The 16,824-nt window shown below is 46.0% G+C and overlaps 1 protein-coding gene and 2 pseudogenes across 5 annotated transcripts in view; all 3 read right to left on the bottom strand.

Annotated features, from left to right (window-relative positions):
* DKKL1 (dickkopf like acrosomal protein 1) overlaps window positions 1-16,824 on the bottom strand; it is a 1,301,767-nt gene that overhangs the window by 410,879 nt on the left and 874,064 nt on the right. The window lies entirely within an intron of this gene.
* Window positions 8,869-9,525, bottom strand: LOC144767394 (protein YIF1A-like; annotated as a pseudogene).
* Window positions 14,817-15,473, bottom strand: LOC144767392 (protein YIF1A pseudogene; annotated as a pseudogene).

Genomic DNA, 16,824 nt, shown 5'->3' with positions numbered 1-16,824 from the left:
ACAACACCTTAGCTGTAGCCATAGCGGTATTTTCTCGAGTGGGGTATGCTTCCACCCATTTGCTAAATGCACACACTATGACTAGGACGTATTTGAAACCATGGTACCTTTCTAACTGTATGTAGTCCATTTGGAGGACTTCAAAAGGGTGATCGGGGATTCCAAACCCTCCCCGTGGTACTGCTGTCCCCTTCCCTGGGTTGGGATGTATGCACACCATTCATTGTTGTAAAAAGTTGCAGAAAGAGGTGAGGCCAATCAGTGTGCGGACTTGTTTCTGGGTTTTGGGAACAGGAGTGTTGAGAATGGTCTGGATCCTATCTGGAGTGAGCGTCCTTCCTTCCTTTGACAAGAGGTGTCCTAAATACGTTACTTGGGGTTGGCAGAATTGTAGTTTCTTGCGTGAGACCTTGTGACCGTTCGCAGCAAGAAAGTGCAGTAATTGAAGGGTGGCGGCGATTGCTATGGGAGTGGTGTCTGCTGCTAGCAAGATGTCGTCTACGTATTGTATCAGTGCTACCCCATCTGGCAATTGTATGGCGTCCAGCTGTTGTTTTAGTGCCTGGCTATAGATGCTCGGACTTTCTGTGTACCCCTGTGGTGCTCTACAAAATCTAAATGAGCGGGATCTGAGTGTAAATCCAAAAAGGTAGCGGCTATCCTCATGAATGGGTATGGAAAAGAATGCGTTTTTGAGGTCTATTACAGAAAAAACGGATGCACTGGACGGGATAAGGGTCAAAATGGTTGTGATGTCAGATACGACTGGGTATTGGAGCACTACGATCTTGTTCACCTCCCTTAGATCAATGATAAAGCGGTAGGCTTTTCCGTCTACCTCTCCTTGCTTCTTTATAATCGGCAGAATAGGACTGTTACAAGTGTTGCTCACCAGCTGTTCCACCACCCCCACCTCTACAAGTGAGTGAATGATATCTGTGAGTGCTCTCTCTCCCTCTGGTGATATTTTGTACTGCGGTATCTTTGGCAGAATCGCGTCCTGTCTGAGTCAGCCCTAGCCCATAAGTATGGGGGCAGAGTGTCCAGTAGGGATGCGTCTACTGTGGAAATGGGATACATGCGTTGGGGTAGACTATCTCTCTGTTATGCGTTATTGTCATATAAAATGACTCGCACTCCATCCGAGGAACATCGGATAGTTGCACGGAAGTGCTTCAGCAAGTCGAGGCCCATAATAGCGTCTGGAGTGTTGCAAGAGAGAAGGAATGTCGTGTCAGTGATGTTGTTTTCTAGATTAAAAGGGATGGGTCTGGACAGAGGGTTAGTGGAGGGCGTACCATCAAATCCTATTGAGGTCACATGTGAGCCAGACAAGGGTGCCCTTGGAATCAGTCGTTTGGATAGTGCCCTACGTGTTGCTCCTGTGTCTACCAACAATGGCGACTCTGTGCTCAGGACCTTTGTAACATAAGGGCCTTGCTGACCAACATAGAGCTCGACTGGATCCCTCCCTTGCCCTTGGCTGTCCTATGCAAAGTCGTACGTGTTGTCATAGTCGGATTGCTGATACTGGTTCTGTCGGGGACGGTCGAAAGCATTCGTCCTACCTGGCCTTTCTTCGCTAATGTCGTTTGTGTGCCCTCTTCCTCGTCCTCTACCTCTGGGCCCATTCGCTACTTCTCTCGTGCCTTTGTCTTTATTTATCACTGCTAGGATCGGGCATTGGGATTTCCAGTGTCCAAACCCTTTACAAAATGCACATTGATCTTCCCCTAAGTCTCGGCGTCCATTGTATGGGGCAGGCAAGTTATTCCTGGGTGGTGGCGCTCTAGGGGTATTTTGTTGATATCCTCCCTTGTACTGTTCCCTTCCTGAATTTACACCTTGTAGCTGTGCGATCATGACTCTCTCCTTCAAGTCTTTCTTTTTCTTTTCATTGGCCCTCTCGTTCTCGTTCTTCTGGTGCTCGTAGTACTGGGCCATCTGGAGGATGGCTGCTGGTTTAGAATCCGCCCAACTACTCTCACTAGTCTGTAATTTCTGTGAGACTTCTGGTAATAAACCTTTGACATAGTTCTGTACGAACAAGTGGTATCCGGTTGCAGTGGACATGTCTTGTCCACTATAGTCGGAGAACACTCTCTCGAACCGAGAGAAGAACTCTGACACATCTTCCTGCGGCTTCTGGTGGCAAGCTGTCACGATAGACCAGTCTATCTTCTTCTCAGGGACTAATGTTTTCACTATTCTGCACTATTTTGTCCGGGAGGTCTAATATCACTTTTAAGGGTTTCTGCCCAGGGTATCGTTGTTTATCCAGTCCGTCTAGTTGTCCCCAGGTATGTCCGAACAGATCTGAGTGGTCTACCTTTCTAATTTGTTTCCAAACATCGGCCGGCAGACATAGCCCAAAGAATAAGTCGATGTCAGCTAGCGTCATGATAGTCGATCCTAGGGCTGTGCCTAACTCTGTGTAGAACGCAGTAGGGTTCTTTCGTAAGTCTGGCAGGGATTTTCGAAATGTCAAAATGTCCTGTCTATCCCAGGGCTGATATACACAATTATAGATCACCCTTCCTTTAGCGTCTTGGTGATTTATATCTTCATGCGTTCCTTGTCCTCTAGGGGGGACCCAATAGGGGGCGGCTTCCTTGATGGGCATCATGCTATCTACTCTGTCTATCGGGGGTTCTGTTATGGTTGATGCCGCTTCTTTGCCTGTCTGTCCTTGTTCCATAAGGTGGCGAAATATTTCCAACATTTGGGAGAATAGTTCAGCTATATCACATTTACTCTCGTCTCCTATGTCTACCTTTCTGTACAGAATTATGAGCCGGTCGGGCCCTTTGGTGCTATATTTTTCTTCATACGCTGTAAGCATATGGTGGCAAAAGCGCACGACGAAGTGTCGTTTGCGATTGTCGGTGTACGAGTTACAGATGTCCGTTAAGTGTTCTTCAATTTCTTTCCTGTAGATTAGAGTCTTAACTATTCTATTGATTCCTGCTCGCTCATCTTTACTGAGTCGTGGGACTCTCACCGGCTCCTTGATTTCCGTTCTATTTAGCGTGTTATCTGATAAGGTATTTGTCGCGAGAGGCTCGGTCGGCGCGGAGGCCGTGGGTACCGGGGCCCTGGCGTTACCTTCAGTGGTACTCGGAGGATCTTGCTGTTGTACTAGGGGATGGGTAGGGGCATAAGGAGGGGGCATATAGATAATCGGTGGACCTAGCAATAGATCATCATCGATCCTTTGTTTCGATGGGAGCTCAGGGTATAAAGGGTTGAGGGAGCTCTAACCGGGTACTGACCCGAGATCTCCACCTCTCTTTCTTTCCTAACTTTCTCTCTTTCTAGAATTTCTTCTTCTAACTTTTTGCCAGCTAGGTGAGCTGATTTTCGCAGTTCGTTTTCTACTCTTGCTTCCTCTCTTTTCTTTCGTTGCGTAGTTTCTTTTCGCCATAAGCCGAAGCTGTCAAGCATAGTTGGCGTAGTTTTCTTTTCACGTAAAGCTATCTGTAGCACATCTATTTTAGCAGGATCAAAAGATCCCGTCAGTGGCCACTGATTTTCCCTATCTTTCTTCGTATGTTTATGCCATAGCTTACTGTAAGCTACTGCGAATAGTCCATATTTTATAAACATGTCCTTATTAGGGGTGCCTTCCGGTGGAGCCGGATGATCGACCTCTAATAAACGGTCCGGGTTGAACCAATTATCAATCAGTGGGGAGAAGATAGGCATGACGTATAATTGGACAAATGAAAATCTCAAACAATGGTGGACAAAGGTCCGCACTACCTATCCTTCACTGCCTGCAAAGAGAGAGAATATTCCTACTCTTCGTTGTTTGCAAACAGAGAACATCTCAAAGAGAACCAATATATATCAATTAGCTAACGAGCTAAACAAACCAATAAAGCGCAATACTAGTTTTTCAATAATAAACAATCAATCATCCTACTGTTAGTCATTTTCACGACCTTACCCGGACCGTATGGACAGTTCTTCGTCTTCCACTTCCAGCGCCCGATCGTCCTCTTTTCTCCGTAATAGCCGCGGCACTCCTGTGGGATCCCAGTCAGGACCGTAGATCACTCGAGAGAGGTCCGTTCAGAACCAGTGAAGGTCAGATGATCGGCTGCCAGACGAGGGTCTATCGGGCAGGAGCTCTTTCCCGATCGTTGCAGTTGTTCACTCCGTCGTTAGGACCTCTCTACTTGGACCCACGTGTCGCTGATGGGCCCCGCGTTGGGATGCCAAATTATGGGATAACATCCAACCTTTAAAGAATAACAACACTGTTCGGTGTAGGACGCCTTTTTTTTTTTTTTTTTTTACAACACCCCCCACCCTGCACCCCTGCGTTAGACTCAAAAGCCACCCCAACTTGCAGTGTGCCTGTCGCCCTATCATTAAACTAGTCTACAAAAAGAAACCCCTGAGGAGGAAAAAGTCCCACTCCCCCCGCCAGCCTCGGGTATATAGCAATAGAACACCGTAATAGAAGAAGTACCGAACCCAGCCGAATAACATGTGAATGTTCAGAAATCAGGAATCATAATGTCACTCTTGTTCCGATACGCCGCCCTCGGCTCCACACGGATACCCGGTTGAGTCAGTCTGTTTGGGAAGGGTATCCAGCCAGTCACTAACTCCGTCAGGACGATCAAAGAAGAAAGTCCGGTCTTCGTATTCGACACGCAGCTTGGTTGGAAATAGCATTGCATATTTCAGGCCCAACTCTCTCAGCATTCGCTTCACTCCCTGAAACCCCATCCTTTATCTCTGAACAAGCTGCGTGAAGTCCGGGTAGAAACTCAACGTTGTGTTCTCGAATTTTACGGGGCCACTTACTCTCGAGGCCTGGAGGATAGTGTCTCTGTCCCTAAAATTGAAGATCCTGGAGATGATAGGTCTCGGTGAGTCGCCCGATTTCGGTTTTCCGCCCGGCACTCGATAGGCACACTCCACGGCAAAGAATTTACTCAGGCCTGTAGGGGCCAGGTGATTCAAGACAATGTCTTCCACAAGGAGATCAGTTGCCAAAGCACCAGAAGCTTCAGGGACCCCAATAAGGCATATGTTTTTGCGCGGGCCCTGTTTTCAAAATCCTCCAGTCGATGGGCCATGAGATCGTTGGAGGAGCGCAAGCGTCCAACTTCCGTCTGCAGATCGGATACATCGGTCGTGAGGCTAGAAGTCTTCAGGTCTAGAGACTTGACCCTTTCATTGGTCTTTGACAAATCAGCTCTGATCAAAGTAACATCAACTGCTACAGTGTCAATTTTGAGAGCGAGAGCCTCATATTGCTGACCAATGGAAGCCTTCATATTGGCAATGGCACCCATGACATCCTGCAGAGTCAATTCGGTCAACGCAGTCGGGTCGTCATTGGGGCCCTCCAAAGCTCGACTGGCGCCACCGGGGGACCCCTTGGGTTGGGTATAGCGATCCATGATGTTGGTTTGAATCGGTCCCCCACGTGAAGGCGTTTTAGTCTTCCGCTTCTCGTTGTCAGGCCTGGTAGTCATTTTGAATGGTCAGCCCCGAAGGGGCCCGCAAGACCTGGTGAAAATGGCCGCTCACCACCAGACCACTGAAAATCACGAAAGTGGGCAGAAAAGGCAAAAGCAGCAGCTCAGCCCAACACCCAAACCCTCACAACAGTTGGCATATAATCAGGAAGCAGAATTAGGCTGGACCCCGATGGGGGCGCGAGGCAATCACGCAATCAGAGGAGGCAGAGGCCCAGAAATGAAACCGAAAGTCAACTCAGGGCAACAGGGGTAGCCCCTCAGGCCGTTGTTGTTCAACTACTCCCCGGCGTCTTGGTGTGCCAGCTCCCGGTGTCGCCGTAGGGCGGGCCTCAAAAACTCCGATCGGCGTATCTGCGGTTCCCGAAGTCCAAATGAAATTTTGAAAACAGCTAAGGTGTCAGCTGAGGTTCATCTTCAAGAACCCGTGGTCAAAGTCAGGATATCTTTCAGGATATATGCGGAGGGCAGCGAGGGACTCGGGAGCCCTGTGCTCACGCGGCCATCTCGGATGCGCGCGTAGCTCCTCCCATCCGTAGGACGCCTTTTAATCCCAATATCGATATTTACCAAATAAAAAGACAGGCGCTGGAAGACTGGAAAGCAAGAACGGTTTATTGCTTCAGTAGAGAACACAACAGGCCTGACACAAGTCAATATCTTCAGGAGGTGTTCTAACAACGTCTCCGCGGTCCCACATTATATACAGTTTACAGTAAGTTTACTGGTGGTCAAACATCCTTGGAATTTCCGTCCCCAGCAGGTTCCCACAGAGTCCCAACAGTTGGTAGTCCCCCACCCGAGTCTTGATTGGTGATTGGTATCACACAGCCGGGCATTCCAATGGGGCCTGTAAATACGTGGGATCGGTCAGATCTAAGAGTTATGTACATGATAAGATCATGAAGCTCTGTTTGCGCAACACGTCCTGCAGTGTGGGGGGGCAATAAAGTATGTCCGCAAGGTTTGGTTTACAGCCTGGGACCGGATCGAGTGGCCAGGTGCGGTTGGGGGTTATCAAAAGGGGCTGCTCAAGCGGGGAGGATGAAAGGGCATGTGGGTTCGGCACGGGAAGTGGCTCCGAGGCAGGGTCGCGCTGAGGATGCTTTATGACTCTAGCATGTGTGCTAAGGGGCTGCCAGCGCGCGGGGGATGATTGCGAAGTCAGGGAGACGTGTAGGTGACTCGCAAAGCGTGAGATGGCCGCGGCACCTAAAATGGATGTCGTTTACGTGCGGCCGATGGCTCTTGTTAAGCAAGATGGTGTTGGTGATGTTCACGTTTGTCGATTCTACTTTTAACAGTCCCTCCTTAGTAACTTCCTGTCTCTTTTTGTAACCTCCAATGCACCCCTATTACAAGGACACCCCTATTACAGGTGTTGTTACGCCCATTGTTTTAATTACAACCTCAAGGCACTATTTTCTTATAGGGCACTCACTTGGTCCTAAACAAGGTTAGCAGTGTTTACTTTACTCGCTCGCACATCTCACATTTATATTATACCTTCTATAAATTTCCCTTCATCAGCTCCACATAGAATACAACCATATCTGGAATTAATATAATGGTTCTTTTGTCACATTTCAAAGCTACTAACTGTATATAGTGAATGTACTGTGGTACTGTTTTGTATGCAATGCATCAATGCATTATGGGTTGGGTGGATTTACCATATCTTCAAAGTTTATCATGCTTACTAGGGACATCGAGGCGCAGCTTGCGGTACTGCACCTACACATCTCACATTTATATTAGACCTTCTGTAAATTTCCCTTTTAAATAATAATTGTTGGTCACATTTCAAGGCTATTCATTGTATATATAGACATAGCTATTTGAATGTATTCTGGTACAGTCTTGCAAGCAGTGCACCAAATGTTTGTTGCTCACTAGAGACCTCTAGGCTGCCCTTCATCAGGTCCATATAGAGTACCACCCAATCTAGAGAACAACCTAATCGAAATAATTATAAAACATTTCTTGTCACATTTCAAATCTATTGATTGTATATATGGACATAGCTATTTGAATGTAGTTGTGGTACTGTCTTGCATGCAATACATTAGGCGAGAACCATATGTGACCACAGGTTTGATGCTCATAGCACCTACACATCTATATTAGACCTTCTTTAAATTTACCTTAATCAGCTTCACATAAAGTACAACCTAATCCAGAATTAATATAATAATTCTTTTGTCACATTTCAAAGCTACTAATTGTACATATTGAGTTTACTGTGGTACTGTCTTGCATGCAAGGCATTATGGGTAGGGTGGATTTATCATATCTTCAAAATGTATCATGCTCAATAGGGACATCTAGGCGTAGCTTGCGGTACTGCACCTACACATCTCACATTTATATTAGACCTTCTATAAATTTCCCGTTATCAGCTCCCCAAAGAGTACAACCTAAGCCGGAATCAATATAAAAATTGTTCTGTCACATTTCAAAGCTAATAATTGTAGATATGGACATACCTATTTGAATATACTCGTGGTTCTGCCTTTTTTTTTAAAACATATTTTATTGAAGGTTTTTCATCATATAGCAAAATTACGAAATTCACCACCCTCAATTACCAAACATGTCCTCAGTTATACTCCAACATAATCAAATACGTACTCCCCTCCCCCCCTAGATGGTGTGGGCATGTCATTTCAAGAAATTGCATCATGTATTGTGCAGCTGTTAGTGAGGCGAGCTCAGCCTTATGGGTATTCTGGATGTCGTTCGTGCATTCCTAGTGCTCTAGTTTACTTCTTCTATCTGCGGGTTTGACAAGGCCAGTACCAGCGTTTCCCACTCGTGGTTCTGTCTTGCATGCAATGCATTAGAGGAGTCCCATATGTGACCAAAAGTTTGAAGCTCACTAGGGACATCTAGGTGTAGCTTGCGGTACTGCACCTACACATCTGTAGTAGACCTTCAATAAATTTCCCTTCATCTGTTCCACATAGAGTACAACCTAATCTGGAATTAATAAAATAATTATTTTGTCATATTTGAAAGCTACCGGTGGTATATATTGAATGTACTGTGGTACTGTCTCGCATGCAAGGCATTATGGGTAGGGTGAATTTTTTTATTTTTTATTTTTCTGTATTAAAGCACAATGATGAAATATTAATACAAGGGGAATGAAAACCAAGTAGAAAAGCAGGACATCTAGAACCAGGTCCCGCACTCAAAGACTTAAGTTCATCTTGAGAGGAGACCTCTGCCCCTTCGGTGGGATGGCGGTACCTTCCCCATGGCACTTTCACTTCTGGCCGAGAACACCATACGCCATATTGCGAAGTTGAAGACATCTTTCTGCTGCCAGACTGGTTCCCATAGCCTCTCCACTGTCAGCTCGCCTGACTCATCGGACAAGGTGGTAGGTCAGCCACTAGATTATTAAGGGTTGGAAGGCAGCCGCGGCCCAGGTGATGTACATCTGAAGGCGGTTTCTGGAGTTGTGGCGTCCATGGGCACCAAGGCCGTCTGCTGTCATGGTGGAGAGAATCTTCATCCTCAAGGAGTGTACTGTGGAGTACATGAGGGCACAGGAGGTCCAAGCCAGAGTGACATAATATCCATCAGTGCCGTAGATCAGCCCACTTAGAAATGAAAGTATCATCCCTACATATTTGTAGCCGCTGTAGGCAAGAAGGTGAAATGTTGTGAGGTCGCTTTGCACAGTCACCAGGAACAAGCTGAGGAAGAGGCCAAACACTTCAATATTGACCCAAACGAGAGCTGTACTGGCACACAGCCCTAGCACCTCTGGAGAGAACCTTTGCTGTATCCCCAGAGCCATCCCAGCATGCAAGATGTAGGTGATGAAGGCCATTGTGGGGATGTACAAGTCCGGATCGTTTATGTCATGACCCAGCGTCAAAGGTGAGTTGCGATTATACCGCACCTCCAAATTCTGATGGGTGTATGGAACCATCAGAAGGGTCAGCTTCTTCATTACATATGTGGTGTCAACAGCGAAACAATACTTCAGCTGATTGATGGACATGAAAAGGTGGATTTACCATATCTTCAAAGTTTATGATGCTCATTAGGGACCGCTAGGCACAGCTTGCGGTACTGCACCTACAAATCTCGCATTTATATTAGATCTTTTATACATTTCCCTTCATCAGCTCCACATAGAGTACAACCTAATCCGGAATTAATAATTGTTTTGTCACATTTCAAAGCTAATAGTTGTATATATGGACATAGTTATTTGAATGTACTTGCGGTACTGTTTTGCCTGCAATGCATTATGGGAGTACCATATGTGACCAAAAGTTTGTGAAACTCACTAGGGGACTTCTAGGAGCAGCTTGCGGTGCTGGCAGGGCTGGTGCCTTGCTTACTAGGGACCTCTAGCAGCAGCTTGCGGCACTGGCACCAGTGGTGCCTTGCTCACTAGGGACCTCTTGGAGCAGCTTGCGGTACTGCACCTACCACATCTCACATTTATATTAGACCGTCTCTAATTTTTTCCTCCATCAGCTCCACATAGAGTACTACCTAACCTAATCCGGAATTAATATAATTCTTTTGTCACATTTCAATGCTACTAATTGTATATATGGATATAGCTATTTCAATGTACTTGTGGTACTGTCTTGCATGCAGTGCATTATTGGTAGGGTGGATTTACCATATCTTCAAAGTTTATGATGCTCACTAGGGACCTCTAGGAACAGCTTGCGGTGCTGCACCTAGACAAGCAGTGCTGGTGTATTGCTCACTAGGAACCTCTAGGAGCAGCTTGCGGTAGTATACCTAGACATGCAGTGCAGGTGCCTTGCTCACTAGGGAGCTCTAGGAGCAACTTGCGGTACTGCACTGAGACATACAATGCTGGTTCCTGGCTCACTATGCAATCATTTGCAATGCACTAGTTCTCGCAATACTGAAAGTATGAGGTATTGGCGTTACGTTATTATTTGCATCACCAATACCTCAAACTATAAGTAATGCAAGACCTATTGCATTGCAAATGCTTGTTTTTCGTGCCTTAGAGGCGAACGGGTGAAACCAACAGTATCCATGTAGAAGCACATGGTAGGTCTCAAATAAAAGACTTAAATATATATATACTGTATATGCACACATACATATACTGATATGCATTCAGAAGTGTAAATAACATACAAATACCTCTGTATTTGGTATATGCAGACAAGCAACAGGGAGGCGGGTGGGTCAGTGAGGAATCCACAGGTAGATACTGTAACTCAACGTTGTGTTCTCGAATTTTACGGGGCCACTTACTCTCGAGGCCTGGAGGATAGTGTCTGTGTCCCTAAAATTGAAGATCCTGGAGATGAAAGGTCTCGGTGAGTCGCCCGATTTCGGTTTTCCGCCCGGCACTCGATAGGCACACTCCACGGCAAAGAATTTACTCAGGCCTGTAGGGGCCAGGTGATTCAAGACAATGTCTTCCACAAGGAGATCAGTTGCCAAAGCACCAGAAGCTTCAGGGACCCCAATAAGGCATATGTTTTTGCGCGGGCCCTGTTTTCAAAATCCTCCAGTCGATGGGCCATGAGATCGTTGGAGGAGCGCAAGCGTCCAATTTCCGTCTGCAGATCAGATACATCGGTCGTGAGGCTAGAAGTCTTCAGGTCTAGAGACTTGACCCTTTCATTGGTCTTTGACAAATCAGCTCTGAGCAAAGTAACATCAACTGCTACAGTGTCAATTTTGAGAGCGAGAGCCTCATATTGCTGACCAATGGAAGCCTTCATATTGGCAATGGCACCCATGACATCCTGCAGAGTCAATTCGGTCAACGCAGTCGGGTCGTCATTGGGGCCCTCCAAAGCTCGACTGGCGCCACCGGGGGACCCCTTGGGTTGGGTATAGCGATCCATGACGTTGGTTTGAATCGGTCCCCCACGTGAAGGCGTTTTAGTCTTCCGCTTCTCGTTGTCAGGCCTGGTAGTCATTTTGAATGGTGAGCCCCAAAGGGGCCCGCGAGACCTGGTGAAAATCGCCGCTCACCACCAGACCACTGAAAATCACGAAAGTGGGCAGAAAAGGCAAAAGCAGCAGCTCAGCCCAACACCCAAACCCTCACAACAGTTGGCATATAATCAGGAAGCAGAATTAGGCTGGACCCCGATGGGGGCGCGAGGCAATCACGCAATCAGAGGAGGCAGAGGCCCAGAAATGAAACCGAAAGTCAACTCAGGGCAACAGGGGTAGCCCCTCAGGCCGTTGTTGTTCAACTACTCCCCGGCGTCTTGGTGTGCCAGCTCCCGGTGTCGCCGTAGGGCGGGCCTCAAAAACTCCGATCGGCGTATCTGCGGTTCCCGAAGTCCAAATGAAATTTTGAAAACAGCTACGGTGTCAGCTGAGGTTCATCTTCAAGAACCCGTGGTCAAAGTCAGGATATCTTTCAGGATATATGCGGAGGGCAGCGAGGGACTCGGGAGCCCTGTGCTCACGCGGCCATCTCGGATGCGCGCGTAGCTCCTCCCATCCGTAGGACGCCTTTTACTCCCAATATCGATATTTACCAAATAAAGAGACAGGCGCTGGAAGACTGGAAAGCAAGAACGGTTTATTGCTTCAGTAGAGAACACAACAGGCCTGACACAAGTCAATGTCTTCAGGAGGTGTTCTAACAACGTCTCCGCGGTCCCACATTATATACAGTTTACAGTAAGTTTACTGGTGGTCAAACATCCTTGGAATTTCCGTCCCCAGCAGGTTCCCACAGAGTCCCAACAGTTGGTAGTCCCCCACCCGAGTCTTGATTGGTGATTGGTATCACACAGCCGGGCATTCCAATGGGGCCTGTAAATACGTGGGATCGGTCAGATCTAAGAGTTATGTACATGATAAGATCATGAAGCTCTGTTTGCGCAACACGTCCTGCAGTGTGAGGGGGCAATAAAGTATGTCCGCAAGGTTTGGTTTACAGCCTGGGACCGGATCGAGTGGCCAGGTGTGGTTGGGGGTTATCAAAAGGGGCTGCTCAAGCGGGGAGGATGAAAGGGCATGTGGGTTCGGCACGGGAAGTGGCTCCGAGGCAGGGTCGCGCTGAGGATGCTTTATGACTCTAGCATGTGTGCTCAGGGGCTGCCAGCGCGCGGGGGATGATTGCGAAGTCAGGGAGACGTGTAGGTGACTCGCAAAGCGTGAGATGGCCGCGGCCCCTAAAATGGATGTCGTTTACGTGCGGCCGATGGCTCTTGTTAAGCAAGATGGTGTCGGTGATGTTCACGTTTGTCGATTCTACTTTTAACAGTCCCTCCTTAGTAACTTCCTGTCTCTTTTTGTAACCTCCAATGCGCCCCTATTACAAGGACACCCCTATTACAGGTGTTGTTACGCCCATTGTTTTAATTACAACCTCAAGGCACTATTTTCTTATAGGGCACTCACTTGGTCCTAAACAAGGTTAGCAGTGTTAACTTTACTCGCTCGCACATCTCACATTTATATTATACATTCTGTAAATTTCCCTTCATCAGCTCCACATAGAATACAACCATATCTGGAATTAATATAATGGTTCTTTTGTCACATTTCAAAGCTACTAACTGTATATAGTGAATGTACTGTGGTACTGTTTTGTATGCAATGCATCAATGCATTATGGGTTGGGTGGATTTACCATATCTTCAAAGTTTATCATGCTTACTAGGGACATCGAGGCGCAGCTTGCGGTACTGCACCTACACATCTCACATTTATATTAGACCTTCTGTAAATTTCCCTTTTAAATAATAATTGTTGGTCACATTTCAAGGCTATTCATTGTATATATGGACATACTTATTTGAATGTATTCTGGTACAATCTTGCAAGCAGTGCACCAAATGTTTGTTGCTCACTAGAGACCTCTAGGCTGCCCTTCATCAGGTCCATATAGAGTACCACCCAATCTAGAGTACAACCTAATCGAAATAAATATAAAACATTTCTTGTCACATTTCAAATCTATTGATTGTATATGTGGCCATAGCTATTTGAATGTAGTTGTGGTACTGTCTTGCATGCAATACATTAGGCGAGAACCATATGTGACCACAGGTTTGATGCTCATAGCACCTACACATCTATATTAGACCTTCTTTAAATTTACCTTAATCAGCTTCACATAAAGTACAACCTAATCCAGAATTAATATAATAATTCTTTTGTCACATTTCAAAGCTACTAATTGTACATATTGAGTGTACTGTGGTACTGTCTTGCATGCAAGGCATTATGGGTAGGGTGGATTTATCATATCTTCAACATGTATCATGCTCAATAGGGACATCTAGGCGTAGCTTGCGGTACTGCACCTACACATCTCACATTTATATTAGACCTTCTATAAATTTCCCGTTATCAGCTCCCCAAAGAGTACAACCTAAGCCGGAATCAATATAAAAATTGTTCTGTTACATTTCAAAGCTAATAATTGTATATATGGACATACCTATTTGAATATACTCGTGGTTCTGCCTTTTTAAAAAAAACATATTTTATTGAAGGTTTTTCATCATATGGCAAAATTACGAAATTCACCACCCTCAATTACCAAACATGTCCTCAGTTATACTCCAACATAATCAAATACGTACTCCCCTCCCCCCCTAGATGGTGTGGGCATGTCATTTCAAGAAATTGCATCATGTATTGTGCAGCTGTTAGTGAGGAGAGCTCAGCCTTATGGGTATTCTGGATGTCGTTCGTGCATTCCTAGTGCTCTAGTTTACTTCTTCTATCTGCGGGTTTGACAAGGCCAGTACCAGCGTTTCCCACTCGTGGTTCTGTCTTGCATGCAATGCATTAGAGGAGTCCCATATGTGACCAAAAGTTTGAAGCTCACTAGGGACATCTAGGTGTAGCTTGCGGTACTGCTCCTACACATCTGTAGTAGACCTTCAATAAATTTCCCTTCATCTGTTCCACATAGAGTACAACCTAATCTGGAATTAATAAAATAATTATTTTGTCATATTTCAAAGCTACCGGTTGTATATATTGAATGTACTGTGGTACTGTCTCGCATGCAAGGCATTATGGGCAGGGTGAATTTTTTTATTTTTTATTTTTCTGTATTAAAGCACAATGATGAAATATTAATACAAGGGGAATGAAAACCAAGTAGAAAAGCAGGACATCTAGAACCAGGTCCCGCACTCAAAGACTTAAGTTCATCTTGAGAGGAGACCTCTGCCCCTTCGGTGGGATGGCGGTACCTTCCCCATGGCACTTTCACTTCTGGCCGAGAACACCATACGCCATATTGCGAAGTTGAAGACATCTTTCTGCTGCCAGACTGGTTCCCGTAGCCTCTCCACTGTCAGCTCGCCTGACTCATCGGACAAGGTGGTAGGTCAGCCACTAGATTATTAAGGGTTGGAAGGCAGCCGCGGCCCAGGTGATGTACATCTGAAGGCGGTTTCTGGAGTTGTGGCGTCCATGGGCACCAAGGCCGTCTGCTGTCATGGTGGAGAGAATCTTCATCCTCAAGGAGTGTACTGTGGAGTACATGAGGGCACAGGAGGTCCAAGCCAGAGTGACATAATATCCATCAGTGCCGTAGATCAGCCCACTTAGAAATGAAAGTATCATCCCTACATATTTGCAGCCGCTGTAGGCAAGAAGGTGAAATGTTGTGAGGTCGCTTTGCACAGTCACCAGGAACAAGCTGAGGAAGAGGCCAAACACTTCAATATTGACCCAAACAAGAGCTGTACTGGCACACAGCCCTAGCACCTCTGGAGAGAACCTTTGCTGTATCCCCAGAGCCATCCCAGCATGCAAGATGTAGGTGATGAAGGCCATTGTGGGGATGTACAAGTCCGGATCGTTTATGTCATGACCCAGCGTCAAAGGTGAGTTGCGATTATACCGCACCTCCAAATTCTGATGGGTGTATAGAACCATCAGAAGGGTCAGCTTCTTCATTACATATGTGGTGTCAACAGCGAAACAATACTTCAGCTGATTGATGGACATGAAAAGGTGGATTTACCATATCTTCAAAGTTTATGATGCTCATTAGGGACCGCTAGGCATAGCTTGCGGTACTGCACCTACAAATCTCGCATTTATATTAGATCTTTTATACATTTCCCTTCATCAGCTCCACATAGAGTACAACCTAATCCGGAATTAATAATTGTTTTGTCACATTTCAAAGCTAATAGTTGTATATATGGACATAGTTATTTGAATGTACTTGCGGTACTGTTTTGCCTGCAATGCATTATGGGAGTACCATATGTGACCAAAAGTTTGTGAAACTCACTAGGGGACTTCTAGGAGCAGCTTGCGGTGCTGGCAGGGCTCGTGCCTTGCTTACTAGGGACCTCTAGCAGCAGCTTGCGGCACTGGCACCAGTGGTGCCTTGCTCACTAGGGACCTCTAGGAGCAGCTTGCGGTACTGCACCTACCACATCTCACATTTATATTAGACCGTCTCTAATTTTTTCCTCCATCAGCTCCACATAGAGTACTACCTAACCTAATCCGGAATTAATATAATTCTTTTGTCACATTTCAATGCTACTAATTGTATATATGGATATAGCTATTTCAATGTACTCGTGGTACTGTCTTGCATGCAGTGCATTATTGGTAGGGTGGATTTACCATATCTTCAAAGTTTATGATGCTCACTAGGGACCTCTAGGAACAGCTTGCGGTGCTGCACCTAGACAAGCAGTGCTGGTGTATTGCTCACTAGGAACCTCTAGGAGCAGCTTGCGGTAGTATACCTAGACATGCAGTGCAGGTGCCTTGCTCACTAGGGAGCTCTAGGAGCAACTTGCGGTACTGCACTGAGACATACAATGCTGGTTCCTGGCTCACTATGCAATCATTTGCAATGCACTAGGTCTCGCAATACTGAAAGTATGAGGTATTGGCGTTACGTTATTATTTGCATCACCAATACCTCAAACTATAAGTAATGCAAGACCTATTGCATTGCAAATGCTTGTTTTTCGTGCCTTAGAGGCGAACGGGTGAAACCAACAGTATCCATGTAGAAGCACATGGTAGGTCTCAAATAAAAGACTTAAATATATATACTGTATATGCACACATACATATACTGATATGCATTCAGAAGTGTAAATAACATACAAATACCTCTGTATTTGGTATATGCAGACAAGCAACAGGGAGGCGGGTGGGTCAGTGAGGAATCCACAGGTAGATACTGTATCCACCAGAAAAAGCATTACTGAAGCTAAGTAACTTGTTATTCTGATGGATGCATCTACCTGAGGATTCCTCAACTTTTGAATAGAATCCCCAAGCAATCGTACCGTCAGAGGTGAGTGCCTGTCTGCCTATACCCAAAAATCTTGACCTT

Source organism: Lissotriton helveticus, chromosome 7, assembly GCF_964261635.1.
Source record: "Lissotriton helveticus chromosome 7, aLisHel1.1, whole genome shotgun sequence".
Taxonomy (NCBI): Eukaryota; Metazoa; Chordata; class Amphibia; order Caudata; family Salamandridae; genus Lissotriton; species Lissotriton helveticus.
This window is presented reverse-complemented; position numbering and strand designations above follow the sequence as displayed.